The sequence below is a fragment of the Myotis myotis genome, unplaced genomic scaffold (genome assembly GCF_014108235.1).
Source record: "Myotis myotis isolate mMyoMyo1 unplaced genomic scaffold, mMyoMyo1.p scaffold_m19_p_17, whole genome shotgun sequence".
NCBI lineage: Eukaryota > Metazoa > Chordata > Mammalia > Chiroptera > Vespertilionidae > Myotis > Myotis myotis.
Genome location: NW_023416321.1, coordinates 21703197 through 21726012, shown reverse-complemented (window position 1 = coordinate 21726012; position 22816 = coordinate 21703197). Strand labels below are relative to the sequence as shown.

General features: G+C 40.5%; 1 protein-coding gene across 12 annotated transcripts in view; it reads left to right on the top strand.

Annotated features, from left to right (window-relative positions):
- Positions 1-22816, top strand: part of BCAS3 (BCAS3 microtubule associated cell migration factor) — a 473254-nt gene that overhangs the window by 320624 nt on the left and 129814 nt on the right. The window lies entirely within an intron of this gene.

Genomic DNA, 22816 nt, shown 5'->3' with positions numbered 1-22816 from the left:
AGAGATGAACCCTGACAGTCTCATGTTAGTGAATATTTTCTTTATTCCTTTGTTTTGTTTGTCTTGCTATTGTTTTTTGTTTGTTTGTTTTTGCTTTCATGAGCAATGAATTTCTGGTACATTTTGATACATTTATGTTATTATTTTCTCAGGATAAGTTTCTAGAGGTAGAATTGCTGATCCATTAAGTATTTGTTCTTTTATGGCATTTGGTTGTATATTAGACAAAATCACTATCCAAACGATTGTCAGGTTTGCACTGCCATATGCTAGTAAGTGTGAGAGAATTATTTTTCATTACTCTTAACTCTATCTTTATTCTGTTTGCCAACCCAATATGCAAAAGTGATGGTTTTTGCTTTAAATTTGCATTTCTTTGATGTTGAATATTTTTATTTTTTTGATCATTTAAGATAATATATTTTAATTTAGTGCTTTCCACTCATTACTTGGATAATTAAGAATATGAGAAATTAATTACAATTATAAATTATAAGAAATCACTTGAGCCCTGGCGAGGTTGCTCAGTTGGTTAGAGAGTCGTCCCATACACCAAAGGTTGTGGGTTTGATTCCTGCTCAGGGCACATATGTAGGTTGTGGGTTCGATCCCTGGTTGGGGGGTATATAAGAGGCAACCTATCTATGTTTCTTTCACATTGATGTTTCTATCTCCTTTTTCTGTCCCCTTTCTTTCCTCTTTCTCAAAGTCAATAAACATATCCTTGGGTGAGGATTTTAAAAAAGGAAGAAAGAAGTCATTTGAGCATAATAACTTTTCAGCATGACTTGCATATATAGGGTATCCATGAAATAAATAAGACCCTTTGACTTAGAGGAAAATCAAGAGATGAATGACTTAGAGACCACAAAAATGTTGGTTAGGGGAACTCTTTCAGTAAAGATGTTATAAGTCTATACCTTGATGATAAACCATTGGAAAAACAAAAGGAGAAGGACAGAAAAGAAAATTTAGAAGGTGTGGCAAAGCTCAAAAATAAGACAGACCTCTTCATGGGCCAAAATTGGGACAGAAATGCAGGGGCCCAGAGGTGGACACTGATTGTTAGTGTCTGAAAGATGGCTCAGTGGCCAGGAGTTAGGCTTTTGCAGAATGCTCTATTTGGGGCCAAGGAGTGTCTTCAAAAGAACACTAATCAAAGCTGCTGCTGACTTCTACGAAGAGCTAAGGCCTGTGTGAAACTGCATGCCCAGGGAGTTTGGAGGACAGAGACAGTTAGCAATGGAGCTAAGCTATCCAATGACTCGTTTTCTGATTTGGATTTCCCCCCATATTACCAAGAATTAGATCCCCTGATTGTGCACTAGAATACCAGATTCTGCGGAGGCAACCATTAAACTGGAAGACAGGGAGTGGTGCAATCATAGAGAAAGTGCAAAGAATTCACTCTAACTCCCACTTAAGATGTGCCTACAAATAAAATGTCAGACTTCGTAAAATAAAGTAATATATTAATACCAAAGAAAACAGACAATATAGTTAGCAAATAGGACATGAATTCATGCAGATGAAAGGAAAATAATAGAACAATCTGAAAAACATACGCAACACCTTTATATTTCAGATCCTCAAAAGGATAAAGGTATAGCTTTATAAAACAAGAAATTATAAAACAAAGCCAGCAGAAATGCAACAAAACAAGAACAAGTGGCTATGAAAAAGAATCACTTCAGAATATTAGCAATAAAATAATGACATTGAAATTTTAAAACTCAGTAACAATTTTAAACTGTATTAGTAGGTCTCAGCAGCCCAGAGAGATAAAAATGTGAAATAATTAAGAAACATATTACCTACATAGATCGGTAGTAGACTTCTATTTGGTGACATTAATTAATACCAGAAGACAATAGAGTAATACCCCAAAGTACTGAGCAATAGTAATTCTTAAATTACAATTCTATACCCAGCTAAAATTATCATTCAGTACTTTCACACAACAGTAACAGTTTACCACTGCCTTGTTCTTGCTGAAAACAAAAGCCTTTAAATATGTACTTCACCATGAAAATGCCAATGCAGAGGGAAATAGTGATGTGCATGATACAGAATGGTGTTGGTAATTAACTTTTAATGTTATAATAATAATATAGTAGTACCTTTCATGTAATAAATTATTTATATGGAACTAAAAGCCCAGACAATAATGACAAGGAAGAAGGGATGTTCAGTTGCAATTAAAGCATATTTAGAATAATTATTGTGATATTGAGTAATTTAAGGAAATATTTTGTTATATACAGTATGATAAAAATTAAGAATAAATCATTATTAGAAATAGATCCCCAACATATAGTTTTAAAAAAGTGATTATAGAACACTATCAGTGCAAGAGAAGGCAGGGAAGAACAGATCATGCAAAATAAGATGGTAGAAATAAACCTCAATATATCAATAATCAAAGTAAATATAAACGACAAGGGATATAATATTGAATTTTTAAAATCTAATTATGTTATGCTTAAGATATATATATGTCTAGAGATTGTGCCATTAGCTTGTACCAATGGTATGAAATTTTTAGTCAGGATATGCTATAAGCAACAAATGGCTTCATTTTCTTTTCTTCCTTATTACAAATACATTTGAATGAGAGAAAGACTGTAATGTCACAGATTTTGTCATTAGTTAATCAGAGTTGATAGAAGCTTCATAGATCATATCTCTTAATTCCCCCTGCACTTGAAATTTTCATTGTGCTAAAGCTGATTGAAATTCTGAGCTGCCTTTAAAGCAATTCCAGATCTCAAGCTTCTGAGGGTTTTAAAAAGATACACTAAGTACATGACACTTAAATTCATAGGCTAAATTTCCTTTTGGATTGTTTTGCGAAGACTGAAAATACCTATGTCAGGAAATTTTTCTTTTCATTTTCCAGCTTCTCTATTTGTCAGCTATTCTATTCTGACTTCTAAGCTGAAGTTCACATTTTAGTTATAGTTATGTATGGCAGACTCCATCTGCCATAGCCAGCCAGCCTGTGGGCTTAAAGAGAGAAGGAGAGAACCTAATACAGGACTTCTTTTTGAAAGTTATCTTGCTATTTTTCCTTTACAATTAGACTCTAAGTAATAATCTGTTGGCAATGACCCAATGACCCTGCGAATTATCAAATATTACAAATCTTCGGTTTAGTTAGGTGTATCATTTTAAACATTAATGATCAATTTCTTTTTAATTAAATTTATTCATCCACATTTGTGCTTATGGCAAAGTTTTAAAAAATTCCATTTTCTTATTCCCATTTAGCTGAATATGTTAGTTGTTCAGGTTAAATTGTCCTTAAGGTATTATTTTTCCCACTTCTATGGGTCCCCCAGCTGTTCTCACCCTAATATTATTTCCAAACTTTCTAGTTCACTGTGACTAGGGTTATCCACTGATTAAAACGTAGATTTATTTTGGTGGGTAATGAGCATAATAACTGATCTGATTGGATCTCTAGGGATGATTATTCATAAGCTGTAGCAATGGTCAAAGCCCAAAACTGATTTTTTTTATCTGCTAAGGTCCAAGAATGAATTTTTTTTTTTATTCATGGACATTTACATCAGAAGCATATGTACATAGATTAAAAACCAGAAAATATAGTTTCTTTTTACCTCTCATATGACTATAGAAACAGTTGCCTCTGCAGATCTATCTAGAGGACTTTTCAGGTTCTTAGATGTACAAGGGACATCTCATTTGTTGCTGCTGATCAATTCTTGATCTAGCCGAATCACTGCAGTCTGAGAGAAGCTATTCCATAACACAGCAAATCTTAGAATTTATTTTTTCAACTGATACTTCCAGCTCTGGATTCTGTGACATTTGCCCAAAGGGAAACACCGGCCCCTTGGATTACACTGTGCTTCCATTGTCTGAACTGTCCCAGCAATAGCGCGTAAAGCTGTTTGCATAGCGTGCTAACTCTGTCAGGGTCAGTTCCAGTCTGCGGCCGCTAAAAATGAAAACCATGCCCCAACCGGGACAAGAGCAGGGTCAACAGCTGGCAAAGGATATGGCAATCATTTATATAAATATGCTTTCTCGAGCCCACAAAAACAAAACCCCAACCTAGCAGCTGGGAAGGGTTGGAAGTAGCCCCAAGGCTGGTTAGTCCCCTTCCAGATGGGGAGGTTACACTGGGGCTAGCCAGACTGCTCCACATAGACTTCCGATTCGCATTAGAAATGAAAGGAGGAGAGGAAAGGGAAAAGGAAGAAAGGCTACGAGCATGACTGCTCTGTTTTTCACCTAACTTAATCAAATCAGCGAAGACTTTCCGAGACGGAAGGCTTCCATTTATCGGTATTCACGCTCCGTTTTTTTCTGTTTATCATAGTGTCTGATACACTTCTTAACTGCTTAAACAGAAAGCATATATGCTCTAAACTACAGTTTATATATAATGTCATGGTTATTTGTAGACAGATTGAAGAACCGGTCTCAGATTTATGTCCTGTTTACATCTTCCAAACACTTATGTGGAACATTCAATGCTAGAGAAGATAATAATTGTGGTGTTGGCGCGCACCCAGAACTTTATCCAAGGGATAGGGTTCATATTTGTAACTTGATTTACTTTATAATACATCGTTATTGCACATCTAATATATCCAGCAGAAGAACGAATACCATTTTCCTGAGTTCATCTCAAGGTTGCATTCCACGAGACAAAGTATTATTTTTATAACCTGTTGATGCAGCAAGAGCCAAAGGTGGAGAGTATCTGACTTTCAAACCCTTCCAGAGTGACAGTGAAATAAAAGACACCACCAAGATGACGAACAATTTGCTCTCATTATTTAGAAATGTGCAGCCTCTTCCTAATAATGGAAAGTTCTGCCGAAGCCAAATGGAATGGCAAGCAGCACCTCCCTCCTCTCCGGCCTTCTGCTTGCGGAAGGGAATGCTGGCATAATGAGTACATTTTTAAAGGTGTAGGATGAGCTCATGATGTTGGGAATCCATAACGAGACCTACATTAGGGTCTTCTGCCAAAATGGAGAATTGTCTTAAAGGGTGTGCGGGTCTGACGCAGAAGTAATGCATTTTCCTTCTGGTAACGACTTGCCTGAAAACAAACATTTTAGCTTTCCATGTAGAATGTCCTAACTAGAAGGGTCTGTAGTGATCGTCTCTGATAACTCCTCTCATCTTCCTGCTGGAGTAGTGATCACAAAGGTGGAACATGCAGCTGGAGGGTCTGTGGGCTCCTACTCAGGTGTGCCTTTCCCAGCTGCATACCTGCAGGGGGCGCTGTGCTGAGGAGGAACAGCTCTAGGCCAACCTGGATAGAGACCTGCGCTATCTGCTGACCTGTGATTGTCTTTACCTCCCACTTAACTTTGTACTGTGGCCCTGTAGTATCAAAGCAAGTGTGGCTCAAGCATCAACATTTTAATAGATATTCTGATGGTTTCTAGATTATGAGTTAGTCGGATATTTCCATCGATAAGTGATAAGGTAATTGTGTTAAGACGCTATCCCCTTTATTTATGATTTTAAGCATTTTGAGGGCAAGAAAACTAGGTCTCATTCACCCTTGTACACACTGAGTCTTGCATAGATGATCAGCATCTATTAGATGTTTGAGGATGTGAAATTAAAGTGCAGGAAATGCTGATTTTGAGATCATTAACTCATTGAAACGTTTTCCTTTATTATACCTGCAAGCTGAGGGGAGGTACTTTTTCTTTTCTTTTTATTGTTTAAAGTATTACAAATAGTGGTACATATGTCTCCTTTTCCCCCCATTGACCTCCCCCCCTACCCCCCCCCCCCCCGGCATTACCCGCCTCCCAACAGTGTCTGTGTCCAGGTACTTTTTCTTACCTTAATTTACATACTAGATCAGTTATGTTTGTAGGACAGTGCAGGTATGACAGAGGTGTTGCTGACATGCTGTCACTGCGGTTCCTGCTGTCTCCTATTCTTGTACAGGCCCTTTTCTCGTTTCGGTGCACTTACTTTTGGTTAATATCTTTGATTTGAATACACTGTTCAGTTTTTCTCAAAGACTTTCTTAGGATTTATCTTTGAACATTAAGTATAAAAGCAAGACAGAGGCTTAGAGGTGTGCTCAGAATTGAAGAACTAGTGGTTTAATTTCCTGACTGGGATTTTAAATGTTTCCTTAGATTGATGCAGATTAGTTTAACATAATTGGAAGTTTGAAAGGTGCATGTTTCTAGGGCTTTTAAGATAATGATACTTAGGAATCACTGATTCTGCCCTGATGACTAATGTCCTTTAATATATGTTTACAAGCTCCAAAGACTTTTAATATCTTTTACCATCGTCTGATTACTAATAATATGTAACTGAAGCAAACATTTTCTCTATCTTGTAATTCTTTGTAAGAAAAAAAAAAAGTATTCAGTAGAGGCTGTCCTTCCTGAATTTTGTTAAAGCTCTGTATCTTATTTTTATTTTTGAAAAACTTTCCCAGTCCATAATGCAATACGGTTTGCTCTGATATACCGAGAAGATATTTCTTCTTTCCACTTCCTCTCCTTTTAGCCGTGTGTATAGCACGTACAACCACATAATACATATGTTTATATCTGTTCTATTTTTTAGAATGCATATGACACCAGCCAGCTTGACTCTTTCCTTGCCACACTGCCACTACTTCCTTATCAAAACTTAGTAAGACTCCAGGCGGAAACCAGCACGTAGTGTTCTATTAGTGACATCTTGACACTGTACTGACCTCAACTTTCCTCTTAGTTTATCTGCAAATGGTACCTATCATAACCAAATTTAGGATGTGGTTGGCACCGCTGTTTAGTTAGGGGTGTGTGTGTGTGTGTGTGTGTGTTTCAGTGTTGTTATCTCACATTTACTTTTCCTTCTAATTTGTGGCCTGACTGCTTTGCTAAAGGTGTAGGACTAGGAGAATCACTACAATGAACAAGTCAAAAGAAATACTTTCAGGGTGGACTAATTTGATTTTAAACAGCAAACGCAAAGAGTAATGAATCACTAATACTATAGCTCCTTTCTCAAACAGCAGTAGCAGGTTAATTTCAGTGGGTCCCTATGATCTTTCTAAGCGTATTCATGTCAGCAATGTCATCCTAAACATTAGATCCTATCTCTATTCCTTTTCAAAAAAAAAAGCTCTGTAAAGTCAGTGGCTTAAAAGTACCTGAAACATCTTTCTAGACTTCCACCTTACTTCAGGGCCCTAGGGTCATAACCTCTTAACCTTACAGGTTATAGGTCTCTCGCTTTTTGATCTTTCTTGGTTACTTCGTTTTTGCCTACTTCCTCCATAACATTCAAGCCTTGTTATGTAAGGAAATTGGAAACACCAATTTTGGACGAGATAAGAGTTACCCTGTCTTCCAGAATCATGCAAAAAGATGATTTTAAATAGAAACATGCTTGGGAAAAAATTTAACAAAACGAACTCCAGCATCCTGTTTAAGGCAGTTTGAAGTAGATCCCCTTCATTTCTTATCCTCTTAAAAAAAAAACACAAAATGAAACAAACAACACACACACACACACACACACACAAAACACAAAACGTTAGAACTTACTGTTGACTTAGTGATAAAATTTTTATTTAGGTCACAACACAACTTGCATACAACATCAGAGTCCAAGTGGTTTGAGTGAATGAGAAGTGGATTAATACAATTAATTAATACAATTAATTATTCTCGCCCTACTGGTTAGAGTGCTATTTGATAATAGTAACAACTAACACTCATGTGGCACTTACTGTTAACAAAGCATCGTATTTATCATTTTATAGCCAGGTCAGCTTAATGGGAGAGAGAGTATCTTTATTTCACAGTGGAGGAACCTGAGCTTCAGAAAAGGCCCTCGACTTGCAGAAACTCAATGGCAGAGCTGGTGTGGGGTGTTCACCTCCGGGATCCAGATCCTGTGCAGCCAACCATTCCTATTGGGGAGGCTTTAGAAGGGAAGCATATTTCTTTTGATTCTCGGCTAGGGTACAATATCTTCAGTTGTTTGGCTGATTGGCTGGCTCTCTCATTATATTAACTTTTTTCTTTCTTTTTTTGTGGCTATTTTTTGCTATTTTCTTCTGTTTCAGCCAGTATTCAGGTTTTACTTCTTTGCCACACCCATAGACCAAACTTTTAATTTTTCCAATGAAGAAACTTCCCTGAGCGTAATAATCAGTACTGGAATCCAAGTAGGATTGGAAAGTGCACTTTTTCCCTAAAATACCTCTCCCAAAGCCCTACGTCAGCTGAAGAATACCCCCATTAGGAAGAAGGGGAAATAAACACCTCTCACAAGCCAAGTTAGAAGCTCTGCGTTGTTTTTAGCAGGACAGTATGTCTTCGATTCTTACTCAGGAAGTTCAATTTACCCATCACCGGACAGCAAAGGAGGACAAATGGTAAAAAATAAGAATAAAAAAAATTTATAAGTCATTATTCAGTTCTTTCATTCTTTTTTCTTTTTTAAATCCTCATCCGAAGATATGTTTTTATTGATTTTTTAGAGGGAAAGGAAAGGGGAGAGAGAGAGAGAGAGAGAGAGAGAGAGAGAGAGAGAGAGAGAGAGAGAGAGAAACATCAATGTGAGAGGGAATCACCAATTGGTTGCCTCCCAAATGTGCTTGGATCAGGGATCGAACCTGCAACCTTTTGGTGCACAGGACAATGCTCCAACCAATTGAGTCACCTGGCCAGGACAGTTGTCTTTTAGTTTTATTAAAATTATGAGATCTTGCTTTTAAAAACAACAACAACACAAAACTAAGATAAATTTTAACCCAAATCTAAAATCAAGCAATGACATCAGTATTTCTTCTCCAATACAAACTACCTGATATCCTCAAATATCTACTAGTAGCAAAATTAAACCAAGGAAGCCTTTGATCGATGATCCTGCTTCAACCCCATAGTAAGTAATCACCTACTTGTCTGACTCACAAAAGCACTTAAGTATGTGTATGTATGTGTGTGTGTTCTGAATTTATTTTTATTTTATCTGGCTTGCCAACTGACTAAGGGGGCAAAGAATGCAATGTGGAAACCATCCATTTCCACTGGAGAAAGAAAGGAGCCAAGAGGAATTCCTTAAGCTGAGAACATGAGCTGTGAGCAACATGTTTAAATACCTAAATATCCAAAGTTTGAGGCAAGTCCATTTATTTGAGGCAGGGGTGGGGGGGTGTCGGGGGGGGTGGGGAGTACGCGCTCTTCTTTGGGGCTTAAAAAAGTCCTTTGACTTAGACTCTAGCATATGTGGTTCTAGAGGAAGTGAGAGGCATGAAGCCCCAGAGAATTTTGGCCAAGTTGTGGTTGACGGTGAGAGAGAACGGTGTGGCTCCCTTCATGATGTGTGTCCCAGGTTAAATCCCAAAAAAGCCATGACTTTTAAAGAAAGACTTCACCGAAAGGAGGGGAGTGGTAGCTAACATTGTGTGTGTGTGCTTTTTATGGGTCAGACGCCATTTCAGGTACTTAAGAGAAGTGTCACATTTGGTCCTATCAACACTCCTAGTAGTAGAGATTCTTATCCCCATTTTGCAGATCAGGAAACTGATGACATCTGAAATGACTTGAGCTCTCTCTAACACCAAGAATGAGGCTGAGGTAGGATCTGATCTTGGATCTGGCTGGGAAGTCCCGTGCTTTTCTCAGTTGCCCTGAAGCATTACTCAAAGCATTAACTGGAGCTCTCAACAAAGAATTGACTTTCCTTCTGATGTTCCTTGTTTTGCTGCTCTAGGCTGTCTGGGGGCTAATTACTCCATTAGTTAGAATAAGAATGCATTGGGCCCCAAATGCTGTTTGATCTTTGGATGGACCAAGTTAATTTTTTACAAAGCAAAGCTGAGAATTATATGGCATCACCGTAGGCCTGCCAGTATGACAAAAGTGTGAGCGATGAGCTAAGAGTGTGTCTGACTCAACGCCAACCCAGAAAAACAACTCCAAAGTACATCTCCTGTTGCTCTCACATGGTCTGAGTATTCAAAGGGAATAAAAGTAATGCATCACTCGTAGAAATAAACAGCCTAAATAGCTTAAAACTAAGTCAGTAGCCTTTCAACAGTGAAGCTGAGTCTTATGTATCTGTCCTGTTTCAATTTAGGCAATCAAGACCCTGCATTTTCCCTGAGTAAGTTTATATTTATAGTACCAGCGTTGTGACTAAGGTGGTCTGAGGCCTCTGTTGTGAATCAGGACTCACAGTAAATTATATGTGATTGCTGGAGAAGTTTGTGAATGCCTGTGCCCTTCAAAAAACCTTTTTTTTGGGGGGGGAGGGGAAGGGTACCTTCTAGGTCTAAAAAGGAAGGGTTTTTCATACAATTTCAAGGCTTCTTTTTCTTTCTTCCTTTTTTTAATATAAGCACCTTACTGTCTATCTTTGATCACTCATTGGTTGTCATCAGTGGGTACATGCTTATGTCTGTTCCACCTTTTTTTTCTTTCATTCAGTATTTGAAAAATAAACATTTTCATCTATTACTATATTTCTCACGTTAAGAACATTTTAAAGCCATTACTAATTACCCTTCACTCATAGCCTAGTTTAGGTGCATAGTCACATTCTCTGTGTGGGCAGATTAGGTTTGGTGTAGAGAAAGAATATGCAGTTGTACAAAATCATTTTTTGGAGTAAAGGTTGAGGAAGAGAAAGAACTAAATGAGTCGGAAGCGCCTTCTGCCCAGAGTGGGCGGGAAGAACCTTCCAGAGTGTGCCTTCCTGCCTCTCCCTTTGCCGTTCTTCATTCGTGCTGCAACTTTATTTTCTTTCTTTGTCTTCCTGACTTTTGGGGGACAGCAGGGCACAAAAGAGAGAGTTTAGGAAGAACTTAACAGTTTCCACATTGTCATCTGTGTAAAATCACGAAAAGAATAATTAACATATGTATCATCGATAGTTAGGGAGGACAGTGATCAAAGAGGGCTTGAAAAGATATTTTAAAATTCATGGAAACATTCAGCCACATACTCTGCCTTCTGTTCTTCTCTGTAAACTTTTTTTTTTTCCAGGTTGAGTGTGATTCTTTCTTTCCAGCTGGAACTTTCAGTTTTGTCCCTGGGACCAAAGGCTCAGTCAGTATCACTCTGCAGAGAACGTGTTCCGGGTCCCAGCATCCTCACCTTGGCACCGTCAGCCGGGCCCCATGGCCAGGAGCTAATTAAACGCCCAGCCATCGGAGCTCTGAAGTGACCCGGGGGAAAGGGCAGAGAGTGGAACTGAGAGATCATTCAAATGGGGTTCAAGCTGTGAACAGCGTCCGGCCCCCTTCTTTCACAGCTGGGGCTTTGGCTGCGTGTCCCTCGGGTTGTTCAGCACGGTGACCTTGGCCGCCTGTGATTTACTAACTGTTTTACAAACATTTCCTCACTCTGGGAGGTTTGATATACTCTTCATCCTCCTCAGCTCACCAGAGTCACTCAGGGTCTGAGCCAAACCTGCCTTTGTTTACAACTTTTCCGGAAATTTTCACAGAGGGGGGGAAAAGAGACCCCTCCCTCCTCTCCCAGTGTTTTATTTTTAAGTCAACACTTTCCCCAAGTTTATTTGTGCTCAAGCAAACTCTCCTACAAGGTATTACTCTATATTCAAATGGGAATTGCTGCATTTCTATAAATAGAACGGAGGTCATGTGAATGAGGTCAGAAGCATCTAGATATCAGATTTTACTGGACCTTTACATTTAGTTCTCTAGTTTTTGAAAATAATATTCTATGTTTGGATTTGTCTTTTTTTCCCACATTCACATTAGCCTGACCATTATGTGAATCGCTGAATTTGGGAAACATTGAGTGGAATCTTTTAAAACTAAAATACCCATGTTAAAAATAACAAAATTTGTTGTCGCTTCATCATTGTAACTTTCTTAAAAACAGAGTTTATGGCCCTTTCATGAAGTAGTTTTAGACTGTCATTACCTTTGAATACTCAGTACCAGGGCTTCTATCTTTCAACCTGATTTCCATTGCATTGTTAGGTCTTTACATTGGCTGAGAATGAAAAATAAATGCCTTGGAACTTTCAAAGACTAATTTTTGGTTCACACTAAGAAGAAATTAGCCTGGCCAGTATGGTTAAGCTCATGAACCAGGAGGTCACAGTTCAATTCCCAGTTGGGGCACATGCCTGGTTGTGGGCTCAATCCCTAGTGGAGGGCGTGCAGGAGGCAGCCGATTGATGTTTCTATCTCTCTAGTCCCTCTCTCTTCTTCTGTCTAAAAAAATAAATAAAAATATATATTTTTAAAAATAAGAAATTAAATAGGAAGTTCTGACAATTATGAAGTAGTATAAGACTCTTAAGAAAAAATGTCATTCTTTGGAACTTATCTGTCTGGGAAATACAAGAAGTATTATTTTCCTCTTTCTACCTGTCAAAAAAAAAAGAAGAAGAAGAAGAAGATTGAAACCAAAAGAAAACAAAACAAACAGGTATCATTGTCTTTTAGAACCAGAACAGACAGAGTCTATTCTAAATGGGATACAGCCAGAGACCAGTTTCCTGATAAAATGTGTTTTAGGAAGGAAAAATTGCTTTATTTCAACAAATCCAGCTGGACTTCCTGGTGGGCCTCCCACATTGTCAACATCAATAGCATTTATTTGTTGACCAACAGAAGACCACCAGAATGAGGTATTTCCATCTCTGCATATTTCCAAATCTGCGGGAAAGATAGCTGTTAAAGAGCTAGTCTGAAGGAAATGGCAAACAAACATCATAGGTGTTCCTGGGTGATATTCAGGAACTATTGCAGACTTCCAGTGCTCAAGACCGTCTCCTCAGCCATAATGTCATTGACCTTGACAAGCTCAGAACAAATTGGTCTTTGTGATTGCTACCACATGCTGTATGTAGTGCCTTCCAACCCTGCCATTGGTGTAGAGGGGGCAGGGGAAAGGGCTACTCATCAGAGAATATGCTTCCTTTATGTTCTTTAGGCCCTTGCCTAGCATGCTTTCCCAGTCTGGTTAGTCCTTAAATGGCTGATTTAAAGTTGCCGAAGCTTTGTAGGAACCTGTGGATTGTACCTAGTTTTACCCAAGTACTCAATAGATGCATAGTCTTTGTATTCTTACCCGTTATATCTTAATAAACTACTCTCATTTAATATTTTAGGAAATGGTATATAAAAAGCTATTGACTTCAGTGTAGGAGCTCAACTCTAAGTTTAAGATGGAGAGATTTCATGGCCTCTGGCCTCCCAGAGGCTGTGGCTTCCATTCCACTTGCCTGTGCTTGGTGTTCAGCTGTTGTATAGTGCCTCCCTGTATATATTGTACTTCTCACTGTATTTCATTTTCTTCTAAAGCTGGGCTATCTTCTTCTCCCAGGAATAAGAGAATTTTCTTCTTGATGCTTTTCTAACACGTTGCTAAATGCTCTCACTCAGCCTGACTTTAAATCCATGCTTTCGTTTTCTGACATTATTAATGACTAGACGCCCAGTGCACGAATTCATACATGGGTGGGGTCCCTCGGCCTGGCTGGCGATCAGGGCCCATTGGGGCCAATCAGGGCCAGTTGGCCGGGGGGAGAGACCGTGGGAGGTTGGCTGTGTGAGAACACTGACCACCAGGGGGCAGCTCCTGCATTGAGCGTCTGCCCCCTGGTGGTCAGTGCATGTTCATAGCAACCAGTCAACTGGTCATTTGGTCAACCAGGAGTAACAGTTGCTTAGGCTGTTACATATATAGATTAATATTGAAGAACTGACCAAGAAATGTGATAGCTTCATTAGAAGGTTGAGATAGTACGTTTCATGAAAAATGCTTTTGTTTAGGACATTTCTTCTCAGCTTGAGTTTAACTTGAATTTCATCAGCCCAGCTTTGTGGCGAGCCAGCACGGCCATGGCATACTCAGCCCCACGTTGGTCACCTTATATGCTGAGCCAGCTCAGCCAGGTTCGGTGACCCTGAGAGGGGGCGGTGAAGGATTGAGAAAAGACAGACAAGAGAAGAAAGCTGGGTCTGGGTGGGACGCTGTCCTCTCTGATGGAGAGCCTCTCTGATGCAGAGCTAGCGACAGCGCCACAGACTACAAGCCGTGTCTTTATTTTATAGCCAGATTCCACGAGGCAAAGTAAGGGCGTGGTCAAGATGTTTACAACATTCTCGTGGGTTTCAATCCTACTCAATTACATGCACCTGAACTCTATCAAGCCCACATCACTCAGGCACGTGGGGCCACGTGTTCGGACCTTAGGTTCAAGCTTACAACTATAGCTGTTGGCTATAATTGTGCTGGGAGGTTTTGCCCTCCAAGCTGAGACTTGCACGTGGCCATGAGAGGACTGTGCTCTCTCATTAGTCCGAGGCTTGAACCTGTCCAAACACTGTAGCCACTCTCCGCACAGCTTAACTTGTGGATGTTCTAAACAGGAAGAGGGCCCTGTCCCAGTTGCTGAGTTGGTTAGAGTGTGGTCCTGATATGCCCAGGTTGCAGGTATGGTCCCTGGTGAGAGCACATATGAAAAGCAACCAATGAATGTATCAGTAAGTAGAACAACAAATCAGCGTTTCTCTCTAAAATCAATATAAATAAATGGGTAGATAGATAGATAGATAGATAGATGGATAGGAAGAGGGAGAGACAAGGCACGTGGTTATCTTAAAGGCTAAAATCAGAGACTCCCCTTTTATAAACCTGTTAGGTCTGTGCTTCTGTGATGAAAGCAGGTACCCATGTTATGGATGCTCCCCAGAGAGGGCCTCAGACACATTTTGTTCCCAAACAGAATTAGAAGGAAAAAGTCTGCTTAGCTGTCTTTTCCTGTTTAAAATACAGCTGCCCCTGAAGCAGAGTCATCGTCAGCTCCCCAGTGCTTTCTGCAAACTTGTGGTGCGGGTCTATGATATAAGTGGTGTGGAGTGGTTTTGTTGCTAAGAGAAAAGTGCTAAAAAGGGGAGGGGGGCTGGAGGCTATCTCTCTTATGGAGCTCAGATCCTTTGGGTATTTAATGTATAGTTTCAACAAAGGACACTCAGAATTATACCTCTGGTTCAAAATTGCTTAAATGTTGAAACATATGGTCTCATGTTCCATTCGTTAGGAAACAGCCAGCTGTTCTCAGCCTGCCAAGTCCAAGTAAACATCCACTGTGTGGAAGAGTGAATCTGAAGTGGTTCAGTAAAAACATAAAAGCTGTTTTTGCTGAAGAAGAAGAAGAAGGGGGAAAAAAGGCCACCCCGAAACAACAGCGGGTGAAGAAAAAAGAACCCCCTGTTCTGATAGCATATTTTCCCTGGCTTGCTAATGGCGGACTGTGGAGCCAGAATGGCTCGGGACGCATTGCAATTAAAAAGAGATCGGTGGGCATCCTCATCATCTTCCGTTGGCAAAAATCAAGTCATGGTCTCCGTGATGGTGATTATTTTCATAAAATGCAATTCTCTGAATAATTAATTCATTTGGCTACTTGACTGTGTCCTCCATTCACGGAGGCCAAAATGTCAAAGATGAAGTAGATTGAGAGGAGAGGAAAGTTCTCATTATAAAGGCGAAGGGAGGAGGGAAGGGATGAAATAGTTGGAATTTCAGTGCAGTGGTTTCTATTTATCTGAAATGTCAAGGGCAGTGTAAAATGTATTTTTAAAATGTGTTTCTGTATGGTTTGTGCCCATTCTTGGCGTGGCTGTGGCTCTACAGAGACCATTGTTCTTTGAGGAGTATGAGGGGGTGTCTTTGTCCAAAGTGACAAAAAGAAGACTTGGAAGACTGGGCTCCCTTTGTTCCTGTGTGGCGCTGTAAAATTTGGTTTGAAATTAGGACCTCAGGGAAGGACCTTCAATAGCACGCTTTCATTTCCTGCCAGCATTTTAATCACCCTGAGGTTGAAAGTGGACGGCCGGCCCGCATAATGGCCCTATGTTTAATAGAACAGCTCGTATCTTGAAGGCCAGTTAAGGGATCTGTCATCTGCCCAATATTCGTCTTCTCTGTTTCCTGTCCATTTACAAAGATCACCCACCCTTTTTAGGTGGCTTCTCTGGACCATTTGGAGGAGAGCTGCTGCCACTGCTTCTTAAAGAGGCTGAGCAGAAACCCAGTTGGATGTGGTCCAGTCTCCTGCCTATGCAAGAGGGTCTGGAGAATGCTTTAACTAGACATGAACTTCCCCAGGCTTGGGAGGTGATTCCACACTTGCATAGAGGAAGTGTAAGAAGGTTTCACAAACAATATAGAATATGAGGGCGGTTACAATTGCTCCCTATCTTGTAAGGAGTATTAGCACCTACTGACCTGATAGATGATGACGACGTCATTGCCATGGAAGCTAATGTCATCCCATCAGGCTGAGGAGGAATTTGGTCCCTGGGAGGCAACGTCACCAGTGGATTTGAACTTGTACAAGCAGGAAATTTGTAGTTTTGGTGGTTGAGTGGCTTTTTAACTCCGAAGGCTTTCTTTGGAACCATTGACCTTTCCAGTTTATTAAATGATAGTCAGAACTCCTAAAGGAGTCAAGTCTTAAAAGATAGGGCCAGCATTAAGAAGTAAGGATTCTGAATTTCTTCCCTGGTTCCTGCCTACTGGCCAGGAGTAACAGAACAGTGAAAGCCTCGGATTTGCTAAATTCTAATCAGGACCTAGGACTGAAATTATTCTGTGACTTGGTGCCAAGCATGGAATTCTCCTTGTGTGGCCGTCCTAATAGTGGCAGAGGCAGTTTCAGGGGTAGCTGTGAAATAGGATGAGAGTGTTTCCCTAAACAGTGAATGAACAATGAAAGAGAAGGGACTTTTTCAGCTACTGACACATTTTCCCATCTTGCACTGAGAAGTGCCACAAAAGAAGCAAGGAATGCACTTTCCATGGGCATTTTTGGTTTTGCTGATCGGTGTGGGTTATCCTGGGGAAATGAAGGAATGCGTGAGCCTCGTTCAGCGGAACTGAAAGGCTTCTCTCTCCCATCTATCTCAGGCCAAGCTTGGCCTACCCCCACCGAAATGATGAAGTGAGTGAGAGTCCTCGCTGCCCACAGCTTCCTCTGAGCCAGAGTCTTGGCCTGGGTGAAGGAAAGGAGAAAAGGCCTTAGGGTGGGGGTGAGATGAATGACGTATTCTCACTTCTTCAAAGGAAATGGAGTGATGTTAACATCCTCAAAACAACAACAACAACAAATTTGCTGGAACCAGCTCCTCTTCACTTTCCCCTCTGCAATCAGTAGTCATTGTCTGGTTCGTTCTTACGATAGTCCAAGTGGCTATCCTTCCTGGGTTTTGCTTCCTTACTGACTGGAAGACTTTTCAAACAAGGATTTAAACGTCCAAGACACTTTCCTGCCCCTTCGAGAGCCACCCTCCCACGGGGTCCCTCTGACCTCTTTCAGCATGTCTCTCGCCACACGTTTTTGAGCCCCTTTGAGTTGGCCTCCCGTGGATGAATAGCTGTTTGAAGGCTGATTTAAAGTGAGTGTTGCCCCATGGAAGAGCTATTGGCTGAAAAGAACACTATCCAGAGCAGCAGAGGTGGCCGCATAAGGTAGGCAGGCTCTCCCCAGGCTGGTTTTGCAGATGTGCGTTGGTCTAGCAGGAATTATGCATCATTAGACGCAGGATCTTTTCTTTGCATCCAGGTCATTTCTCCATCAAAGGATGCCTCTGACATTTCAGCCAGGGAACCACCATTGTGTTTAAACCAGTCTAGTCCCACACATAAATGCTCCGACTCAAACTGCCACTCAGCAGCTCCTCTGAAGGTCTAGCGTGCGTTTGCTGGGTAAAAAATTTCAGGCATAGATTTGGAGGGAAAGCTGCCCACCAGAGCAGGGCCTTAACATAAAGTTAATATTGTCAAAGCTCTAACTATAATCTGTTTCATTCACTATTGCATTTTGCTGTGTGGGTGTATCCACAATGTGGGAACCACATTTCATTGAAGAATCTGAATATTTTGTAAGGATGTGAAGAGTTGCAAATAATCTTTTCTGTAAGCCTGTGAGGAGGAACAAAGCAGCTAATGTTAGAAAGAACTGGCACACCATTGTTTTCTGCCATTTGTAAAACTCAATAGGAATATTCTACACTTGAAAAATTTATATATCCTCAACTTGCTGTTCCATAAAGATGATGCATATCTGCAGCAAGCATACCTGTGAAGAGATCTGCTCCATTGGAAGGATATCCCTTTTGAAGCAGAAATTGTTTTAACATAAGACGACATATATAATATACCCCTGAAGTCTGTGTGTGTAGCAAAGAATTTGTCTATACCTTCAACAAGCTACCTAAAAGTCTGCTATATAAGCAACAGAGACAAGGCATAGAATGAAGCTTTTAAATCCATATACATACTTTATTTTTATATAGTCAGGAAATATGTAAATAATATAGAAAAATGATTATAAATATATAAACACAACATATATGTATATAAAAAAAAAATATATATATATATATATATATATATATATAAAATCAAGTCACTGAAGTAAGCCAGTATGCCTAATTTTTGCGTTGTTTTAGGCAGCGAGATTACACCAGCCTTAACTGTAACCAAGTGCTAGTTTCCAATTTTTATTTCTTAGCCTATTTTTGAAAATCACACTTAAAAATGATGTGACCTTTGTGCATTTCCCACTGTAGGCAATCACATTTGGTTAGCATTGTTTCTATGGGCTCTCTTGGGAGATTTTGCCTATATTAATACTATATCCTTCTTGTCTTCGCTTCCTTTCCTGAGAGTTCATTCCTTATTTAGTTAATACCTATTTTATGAAATTGTGTGGAAAAGCTTTTATGTTTTAGAACTTAATCCCACCAGTTAGTTGACTTCTTTGAGTTAGGACCTGGGTCGCACTTTCCCTGCATTCCTCAGAGCCCAACAAGCTGTCCAGTGTGTGAATAGGTGTGAGTTTTCTTTCCTTGTTTTAATTGTGAACCAAGCATTTTCCATGTGAAAAAAGGAATGCAGGAGGGGAATTTAGTTATTTGTTTAGTTGACAGGAAAACTGAAGCAAAAGTAGTGCAATAACCACCTACCTCAGGTTCCTGGGAGAATTCTCTCCTCTAAGTTGTACAGCTCATCTCTCTTTCTGACCTTTAACTATCTTAGATGTACGTCTTTTTTTCTTTTTAATCAAATTGTTTTTGAAAGTCTCATGATTAATGATGAATGGACAGACAGACAGATACACATGTGCCAGAGACTGGATTAGAATTCACAAGTTTTGAGTATGATGGGTGTGGTTGAGTACATCATGAGACCAAACCATAGCAGCCCCTAATAAGTGACTCTAAGGGAGACAAGCAGGGGAGAACTGAATGAGATACTAAACTCTGCCATCTGCCTTTTTGTAATTGTCCCAGAAAGTTCTGCAGTGATGGGACGGAGGGATGGGTAGAGTACTCTGGCAGCCAAATGCTTCCTAACGTGAAAGGCAAGAGAATGATGGCTGGAGTAGGCTAGCGACCCTGCATAACCTCACAGGATGACTGCTTTCAAAGCTTACTCTGCAGGAATACATTGTTGGAATGATTCCTTAGAATTAACAGTGGCTTTCCTGGAAATTCTGAAAGCTGGCTATTCAAAAAGACATTCTCTGGCTGTGAGTGTACCATACAGATGTATGTTGCAATAACGTTTGTTCTTATAAACCTTATCACTTGCATGTATTTAATGCACAGGCTTACCCTCTAAGAGGAAGAAATATAGCCTACATGTCTCTCATACTCACTACATAACGTTTAAAGAACTCATCAGGGTCTCTTTGGCTAGCTGGAGCAGATAAGCAGGGAATGTAACTAACCCGATTCATTTCGCATGTAGTCTATTATAGTTTTTCTTAATCTACTCCTTGGCTTGATTTTTTTCCTCAGTTCAGGGAGCTAGCTTCTTGAGAGTGGAGGACAAGGATGCATTTCCTCTATGTCTAGTGCTTTAACTGTTTTGAGAGGGAAACAATCCCTTCTGAAACCCATCAGCAAAAATACTATAGGAGTCATTGGCATCATCCTGCTTTGTTGGTTTTCCTTGCTCTGGATGGGGAATCTGCAGGTCTGCATTCTCATCTGTCTCTGTTACTAACTAGCTCTCTGTCCTTTGACACTTCATGCCTCTACACTGCGATTCCTGACCTCCGTCCAGGTCCCCTCTAGTAGAAATTCTATTGGTATATCACTTGAGACACGCGGACACCATTTGAATCGAAGTCTCCCAACACACGTGTGCAGTGCTGCCCCTGAATGGATCGGGAACCAACGTCCATTATGCTGTCGACTCTCGAGTACAGAAGGACATATTTTCCCACCTTTTTAAAGCTAATTGAGCTCCCATTAAAGTTGTTAGAATTAAGAGAAATGTGGAAGATTACCATTAACCTCTCCCCATGTCCATGTCTTTCACATTCACTATGGTTTTCACCCCTCGGTTTATGACATCCATGCTCTATCAGATGTGAACATCAACAACTCTTGGCGTAATGGTCTCCCTCCACCTTGGCCTCACATCAGAATTCCTTGGGGACCTTGGAATCCGTATACTCAGGCCACACTCAGAACAGGTGAGGTCAGAGTGCAGGCATCAGTGTTTTTCAGACTTCCGGATGATTCCAGTGTACAGCCCAATTTGAAAACCTCTGTCTTAGTTGGATCTCTTTGCTTTTCAGGGTCATATATACGTCCACTTTTCTACAATATTAAAAAATAATCATGTGTTGGTTCCTTCAGGAGTAGATCTCTTATATTCCAGAACAGTCTGCTGAATATCTTACTGATTATATTTCTTCATTTCATACTGATCTCTCTGATAGCCATGTCCCTTCCCTTGGAGGTATAGCAGTGTTTCATGTGAGGCAGCACAGTGCGAATCTTCTATTCCCATTTCCTACGATGAAACTTTAACCTAGAAGGGAGATTCCTTCATGCATTGTGGGATGTCCAGAAACTGAGCATAGCCTGACACCTGAGTGGATTAGGGTGGTGTGCGTATGTGTTTATTTATAATAGAAGATGCCGCTGTTGGGATTTAGGTCACCATTTTATCAGATTTGCCTTAACTCAAGCATGGAAGGGGGACTTTCTTCTTCCAGAATTGGCTTTAACCAAAATGGAAGTTTAAAGTTAAAATAAATAAATAAATAAATAAATAAATAAATAAATAAATAAATAAATAAATAAATAAATAAAAAGGTTTAGAAAGGAGTTACCGAGTTAAAACGCGTTTAGGAGTATAGCATATGTTATTATACATATGAATTAGTCAAGTCAGCAAATATTTGTTGATTTTATATGAGGCAAGATAATTTTCAAAGACACTGTTCCACCAAGATACAGAATTTAAATGTTTGTTTGTTCACGAAGAATCTCAGCACACACTCATGCAGGTTTTCCGTTACCTGAATTCCAGATCCTTCGATCTGTTCCTGAAAAGAATGGATGCCTTCCCCACCGGAATGATTTCCAGCCCTTACCCTGGGTTGGAAGCATTTGGGAAGCATATTGTGAGCCAGAAATCATTTCTGTGGCTGAGTTTGGCTTGCCCGAGACATGTAAATTATAGGAAACCTTTCTTGAAAAAAGATGCAGAGGAACTGAGAGCAGAAATGGTTTTGTCCCTGTCATGGTTATTTGGAGCCAGTGAATGGACACATAATTGAAGGGCATTCCCAATACCGGGGCACACTCCAAGAGTCCTTATTTTTATCCCAGGTTGGTTACCTTAGAGCTGCCAGCATTGGGCAGAGTCCTCTGTCCTGTCGATTTGCTTGAGAAATATTTTCCTTGATCATGTAATGTCTCATACTTCCATTAGCCCTTTTCACTCCCTTCCTCAAAATGACTTTTAAAAAAAATCCTAATGCCGGGCACAAAATAAATTACCAAAGGAAAGTGTCAGAACTTCCCCTAAAATAGTTTTGGTTGCTTAGTTTATTGCTCCTCTGAGAGGCCTGTGTGCTTTTGAATGAGCTTTGCTGTGACTGGCCACCACGCATTCATGTGCACTGGTTACCACCAGAATTCCCGGGCTCGTCTGATCTTCTCCCACTCGCTCTCCACATAACATCACCGCGCTTACCATCTAATTAAGCTGTCACGGTCTTGATCCGGCCAGAACCAGGGGCACTGGGACAGTTAATGAAGAAATGATACATGTTGGGTGGCGAGAAATTGAACTGAGCACCTCAGGAGCTGGCCGCCCTGACTTTCTCACCTGAAGTCCCCTCCTTGCTGCCCCTCCTAGGCTGCTGGGAGCTCACTGTCACAGTGAGTAGCAGCCTTCAAAGGGTTAAGTAACACGCCTTTCCCTAGCTGAAAGACTGTAGTCTGAATTCTTCCCTTTTTGGGGGTTCCCTTAAATTTTTCTCTTCTTTCCTTTGAAAGTGGAAAATGCCCAAACCCCCTTCTGTCTGTCCTCCAGGATCTTAGAGCCAGACAATAGGACCCGAGACCAGCATACCCTTGGCTTCTGGTAAATTTCCTAGGACCCTGCACCTAAGGTTGCAATGAGTAGTTGCATCTGCATTGTAGTCACCTTGTTAAGGCTTCCTTCCTCTAAGGCAGTGGTTCTCAACCTTGGCTGCACATTAGAATCACCTGGGAATCTTTTAAAAATCCTGATTTCTGGGCCTCATCCTCCGGAAATTCTGTTTCTTTGTTACTAATGTTGTGGCCCCACCCCTAAGGAGTCAGGGCCCGGCCCGCACAGTTGTCTTCATGATCACTGTGGGTCAGGCAGCCTGGTGTTTGCTGGTAGGCAAGCAGGACGCCCAGCTGGTGGGCTGAGCATCTCCTTTCCATCCTGCTGTGAGTTCTGTGAGGAAATAGCCACTTATTCACTTCCTATCTCAACACATGACTTTCCAGGCCTCAGTTTGCTGCGGG